The 6,520-nt window shown below is 50.4% G+C and overlaps 1 pseudogene; it reads left to right on the forward strand.

The window, feature by feature from the left end:
• Positions 1-2,324: 2,324 nt before the first annotated feature.
• Positions 2,325-4,348, forward strand: LOC138071787 (protein fem-1 homolog A-like; annotated as a pseudogene).
• Positions 4,349-6,520: the final 2,172 nt, after the last annotated feature.

Genomic DNA, 6,520 nt, shown 5'->3' on the forward strand with positions numbered 1-6,520 from the left:
ACTGGTCTGCTCAGTTTAGGAACTTTCAGGCCATCGCATCAGCAGCAGCATACTGTTGCGGAAAATTAAAAATACAGTCTCCTGACAACCCAGGAAATCTTCTCCACAAATGTAGAAGTAGAATGATTTGATTACTGAGTATTAAACCAGACAGTGATTGGCATCATGGGCAACCTGCTAATCAGGCTGCAGAGGTAGCAAGAAATAAACCATTTGTTTAACTGAGCAGATACAGTCCAGTACCTGCATGTTCTTAAGATGAATGACAACTAGTGGTCCTACAAGAGGACCTAAGAGCACCGTTTTCTCTACATTCTTTCATAGTTCATCCTAAGCTCAGCTGGTAATGGGAGTGGCATCTGTGCCAGTTAATTGCCTTTGTTTTCCTGCTAAGTCACTTCAGTCTTGTCTGACTCTTGGAGAGTCTGTAGACCTTACCCTGTCAGTCTCCTCTGTCCATGGGATTCTCCAGACAAGAAGACTGGAGTGGGTTGCCATGCCCTCTTCCAGAGGATCTTCCTGACCCAGGGATCAAACCTGTGTCTCTTATAGCTCCTGTATTGGGAGATGGGTTCTTTTTACCACTAGCACCACCTGGGAAGCCAGGTTAATTGCCTTTATCCAAAGGCAAATCAGAATTCTCCTTTCTCTTATTACAAGCAGGTAGTACCAGTTTAGAGCCAGGCCCCAAGGCTAAGCTCCCAGGATGACAGTGAGACAGAGCACTGTCTTCTTGGTGTTTATATTTCAAGGAGATGGCTCCCAGGCCCATAAGAAAAATATTCCTGGGATGTAATGCTGACAGAAGGCTTATTTTCCCTTTTAAAATTTACATACATATCCAAGGGACAGAGGAATGATTACAAATGCCAGTTTTCTCAAGGAAATGTTCTAAGAAAAGTGAAGGAGGGAAAGCTCTCTTATCTTATATCAACAGGGACGGTTCCTTTTTTTAAAACCTTATAGGCTATGAGTTCCCTAAGCCCAAGTTCCCACAGGGGTGACTCAGATCATTCTTGACAAATGCCTGCATGTGCATTGAGTTGCATTACAGGAAAGACCCCTCAGCCTGGGCACCTGGCTGCCTAACAGCAGCCTGGAAACCAGCCTCAGAATCATTTGCTGTAAGCACAAACCTGAGAAATGCCAGGGAAAGAGCACTTGGGGCCTTGCTTTCCTGTCACACTCAGCAAGATGTGTAGGGGCACAAGAGACCCATAGAGGAGTGTCATCAAGTCCAGTGGGACAGAAAAGAAGGCCTAGGCAGTGACACAGCACTCCCAGTGCCATCAGTCTGTGCTGTGCATTCATTTACAGCCACAGAGTCTTAAATGGCCAGGGCCACTGGAGTGACATACATTCCATTGGCGGAAATCCACAGTGAGCCTGCACCCCCTGCTAGTTTTTTCCACTGGCCATACTGGGCCATTATACTGATGCTTTACTGTCATAATCTACCTGCCGCATTTTAGTCTTAGTCAAGGCCGTGACTTCTCTTTGTCCTCCAGGGAGTCTCTGCTGTTCCTCTTCCAACACCTGTGAGAGGATAGGGAGATGAGTTGGGGAGTGAATTGCACACTCTGCTGTCATCTCTCTGCACATGGCAGTCCCTGAACCAAAGAATTCCCTTTGGCTTTTATCCAGCTTTCCTAGAACAAGCATGCAAAGCACTGTCCCAGTGACATATTCAGTTGTGGATGCCACAATGACAGTTCCACTGACCCATGAACAATGTGAGGGTTAGGGGCATCAACCCCCTTCTGAGTGGAAAATCCAAGTATAACTTTAGACTCTTCCAAAACTTACCTACTATTGACCGGAAGCCTTACGGTTAACACAAACAGTTGATTAACAACTATTTTGTATGTTATATGCATTAACTGGGTGGTAGCAGTAAAGAAGCCGCCTGCCAGTGTAGTAGATGGGCCATGTAGGTGGGTTCGATCCTTGGATGGGGAAGATCCCCTGGAGAAGGAAATAGCAACCCACTCCAGTATTCTTGCCTGGAAAATTCCATGGACAGAGGAGCCTAGAAGGGTACACTCCCTCGAACCACAAAGTCAGACACGACTGAGCACGCACTCACACCCATGCATTATATCCTGTATTCTTAAAGTAAGCTGGAGAAAAAAATGTTATTAAGAAAATTGATAAGGAAATGCACCTAAGATGGAAGCGGGAGAGATGGTGAAGGCTGCAGCCTGCCCCTCTGGGCTCAGTCCTCAGTCCCCTGTCCCTACAACCTTCCCTGTGGCAGCCCATGTCCTGGCGGAGGCCCAGATGGTGGACCTCCACACCACCATATACAACACAGTCCATGGTAGATGCTTCAGAGGCTGCTTAGTGGCTGGACAGGGAGGAGCTGGACAAGCTGACGGGCGAGTTGGCCAATGGGGGAAAGGGGTCGGGTGTTAAGGTGGGGACGCCGCTTGTTATCACCTCCCATTACAAGCACCTAGATGTGGTTGCAGAGAAGGCAATGGCAACGCACTCCAGTACTCTTGCCTGGAAAATCCCATGGACAGAGAAGCCTGGTAGGCTGCAGTCCATGAGGCCGCACACAGTCGGACGTGACTGAAGCGACTTAGCAGCAGCATATGTGGTTGAGTAAGGTGGACCGTGCAGTGCCAGCTTGGAGGCGGGCGGCTTGGTACACTTCAATGACAAGACCATCAAGGGTGTGCAGCCGCCCTGGGCCACCTAGGCCACTGACCCCTTGGACCTGGTGCAGAGCCTGCTGTGCTGTGGGGCCTTGGTGAGCTACACCATGCGCACATGCACGAAGCACCTGCACGCTGACTGCTTCAGGGGGCACGTGGAGGTAGTGTGCTACTTGGCGGACGAACACCAGGTGGACCTGGAGGTGACCAACCAGCATGGGCACACGTGCCTCATGATCTCCTGTTACACAGGCCACCACCAGATCACCCACTACCTATTACTGCAGGGAGCCCAGGTGCACCTGTGCAGCATTAAGAACAATGGTGGCCCCGTGTGACTGCACCGAGGCCGGCAGCCCGGGTGTCCTGCAGCTGCTGTTCGGGTGCCAGGCTTACAGAGAATGGGATGGCTGTGGCATGACACCACCTCTGGCTGCCCACGTGATGGACCACACCAGCATCGTGGAGGACCTCAGCCAGGAGCAGCCTGCTGGGGAGGAGATGTGGCCAGGGATGGCCCGAGAAGGCCCCTCCACCAGCCAGGCATGTGTGTAGCCCCAGGGTGCCTGCTGCTGCAGCTCTTCCCAGGAGGAACACCTGAGCACCAGCTGGGAAGCTGCCTGACAGCTGTGGAGTTGCTGGGAGCCACCTACATGGCTAGGAAACGGGATCTGCTCAGGGTCCTGAAACTCTTGGTAGGGGCCATGGAGCGGCATCACCAGGGGACATGTATCTGCCTAAACCCAAGTCCTCGCCTCTGACTATTCCAGGGAGGTGAACACCACCGAGGAATTGAAGGCACTCATCACGCAGGGGGATTTGAAGCATATGCAGGCACTGTTGACCTGAGAGCGGTCCTGGTCCCTCCCACCTGGACACTGCCCACTGTATGCGCTACCAGGATGTGGTGTAGGCAAACTTGGACAGCATCTAGTGCTGCATCCACTAGTGGAAGTACACCTTGGACATGCAGGAGAACAACCTGGAGCCTCAGACCGCCAGAAGTTTCCTATCCTTTGATGAACTCTTCTCCTAATTGCTCAAGAACCACTTGGCCAAGGGGCAGCCTAAGTACGCCAGTTGGTTTTGCAGATCTAGTGTGGGTGCTGTGCAAAGGTCTGGCAAGTTGAGCTGGCCCAAGGAGCCCAGGGACTCAGCCCAGTTCACCACAGCCCTGGCCATCATCCTCCACCTGCTCTACCTGCTGAAGAAAGTGGAGTGCAGGCTGGATCAGGAGGACATGAAGTACCAGAGCTACTGCTCAAGTGTACCTGTCACAGCAAGAATGTCTTCACTCCTGCACATGGCAGTGGACACCAACCACAAATGTGGTTCACTTCTAAGTGGGCAGATTCCCCTCTATCCAGGTGGTCAAGGTACCCTTGACTACAGGGCCGACCTAGACAGCCGCGATTTTGACAACACCCCCAGTGCACATTGCAAAGCAGAACAACTGCCTGGGGATCATGAATGCCCTGATAGAGGTGGGGACCCACATGGACACCACCAACACCTTTAAGAAGACAGCCTACGAGCTGCTACATGAGAAGCTGCTGGCCAAGAGCACCATTCAGCCATTCAACTTTGTGACTCTATAGTGCATTTCAGCCTGCACTCTGGACAAGAACAAGATCCCTTGCAAGGGCTTCATTCCCTAAGAGCTAGAGGCTTTCATCTAGCTGTACTGAAAGGGGTTGGAGAGGAGAACCCAGGAGGGGCAGGGCCCACACCTGTCCCCACTCCATCTCTGGAGACCACTTCTGGTGGCTGGAAACCAGGGAAGAGCTCACGGGTCTCCATGGCCGCCTCCCCTTATCAGGGAGAGGGGACAAGAATCAATGAGCTGTTGGTGGTAGAAGCTTCCAGACCACATGCTCAGAGAACTGACTCTTTCTAGGGGTTAGCACACTCATGCTCCATAAGGAAAAGATGCTCAACCTCCCACACATCCCATCTGCCTGAATTTCAGAGAATCTTGCCTCTGCCCTGGGGCAGAGGGATTGAAGCCATTGCCTTCCTCCCCTACTAGAAATATAAGAAGCTGAGAGTTGGGTTTGACCTCTACCTTTTATGTATCAAACCAGATAGACCCAGCCACCCAGGGCAGTGTTAGAACTGGAGGCCCTGAGGGGGCAAAGTGGGAGAAGCAACACTTCTGGCACATTTGCACCTGCTCCTTCTGTCCTGGTGCAGGTTGGACTCTGCCCCTGAGCCACCAGCCCGTTGGGTGGCTTTTGTGGCTTGGTGTTTGTTTATTTACCTGGGGGAGGGGAGTTGGTGCTTACCAGGTGGCTCAGTGGTAAAGAACCCACCTGCAATGCAAGAGACACAGGAGATGTGGGTTTGATCCCTGTGTCGGGAAGATCCCCTGGAGAAGGGAATGGCCACTCACTCCAATATTCTTGCCTGGAGAAGCAGTCCCATGGACAGGGGAACCTGGTGGGCTACAGTCCAAGGGGTCGCAAAGAGTCCAAGAGAACTGAGCACCAGCATCGGCAGCTTACATGTGTGGTGCAGGAGGTTTTACTGCTCTACACTTTTTAAAATTAATTTATTTATTTTAATTGGGGACTAATTACTTTACAATATTGTGATGGTTTTGCCACACATTGACTTGAATTAGCCACAGGTATTCATGTGTTCCCCCATTCCAAACCCTCCTCCCCACCTCCCTCTCCCACTTTTTAAAATAGATTTTGGTGTCAGGCTCCCTAAGTTCATTTCATGCAGCAAGGTTTTATCTTGCCTGAGATGACCTCGGCCAGCAAGGGTGAGCTATATTTTGTGAGGAGTTCAAGAGGTAACAGTCCCCTCAAACAAGGGTGGCCATACATTTCTGAAACACTTGCCTCATTTGCCTTTTACTTGGGCCACCCTACTTCCCATTCTCACTAGAAAGAGAAGTCATTTTCCAAACGAGGAGCAAGCCAAATACGGAAAGGGTGGGCTTGCCATCCGCTTCCCACCCAACAAGAGCTATTAATAGGTTGGTTGGTTTGGGGGTTGATTTGCACTGTTTCTGAGTTCAAACTGCAGGTCACCTCCGCCTCACAAATCATGCAGAAGGACACAGGTGTGTGGAGAACAACCCAAGTGTCTGTAGCCATTTTTTAGATGCTTGGAAACCATGATCCACGTGACCCTGGGACAATTCCAGGTATTGACACACTAACCCACTGAGTCAGCTAGATAAGATGGTGGATGTGCAAAATAGGTTGTCGAATAAAATAGTACAAAATCTTGGTCTCCCATCACTGGGGGTGGGGAGGGCGATCAAGTGCTCTTGCTGGAGAAGCCATCCCTGCAAGATTATCTTGTGTGGAGGCGGGGTGGGGGAGGTATCCTCCATGTGCCATGGCTGCCAGCAGGAGAGTGTTTTGGGCATCTTAGGAAAGCAGTCAAGAGTAGAAGGGGACTGGAGCCGCCACCCCCACAGTTCAGGAAAGAGGCCATTCCCACCCTGTGCCTCTCCTCCAGCCCTGTCTTGGGGGAGGTTACACAGAAGCCTCCAGAAGCCATGGTAGGTCCTTGGATATTCTGTCCCTCTAAGGGAACTAGGTCTTGTTTGGATTTGCAGTGTTAGTTAGGATGGTCTTTATTTTCCAGACTAGGTTCTTACCTTCTGTCAAGGCAGGAAATGCCATCACTGTCCCCTCTCATAGCCTGGAATAAAGAAACAAGGCAGTATCCAAAAAAAATCCATAATGAAGAGAAAAAACATTCATAGTACTGTCCTGTATTTATTGATACTGTAAGTTTATGTCATCTGTTTACAAGAGGAGTTACTTGTCAGTAGCTACATCAATATTGTTTTATGTGATACACTATAGATGTTTTACATTTTATTAACACTAGATATG

Source organism: Capricornis sumatraensis, chromosome X, assembly GCF_032405125.1.
Source record: "Capricornis sumatraensis isolate serow.1 chromosome X, serow.2, whole genome shotgun sequence".
Lineage (NCBI taxonomy): Eukaryota > Metazoa > Chordata > Mammalia > Artiodactyla > Bovidae > Capricornis > Capricornis sumatraensis.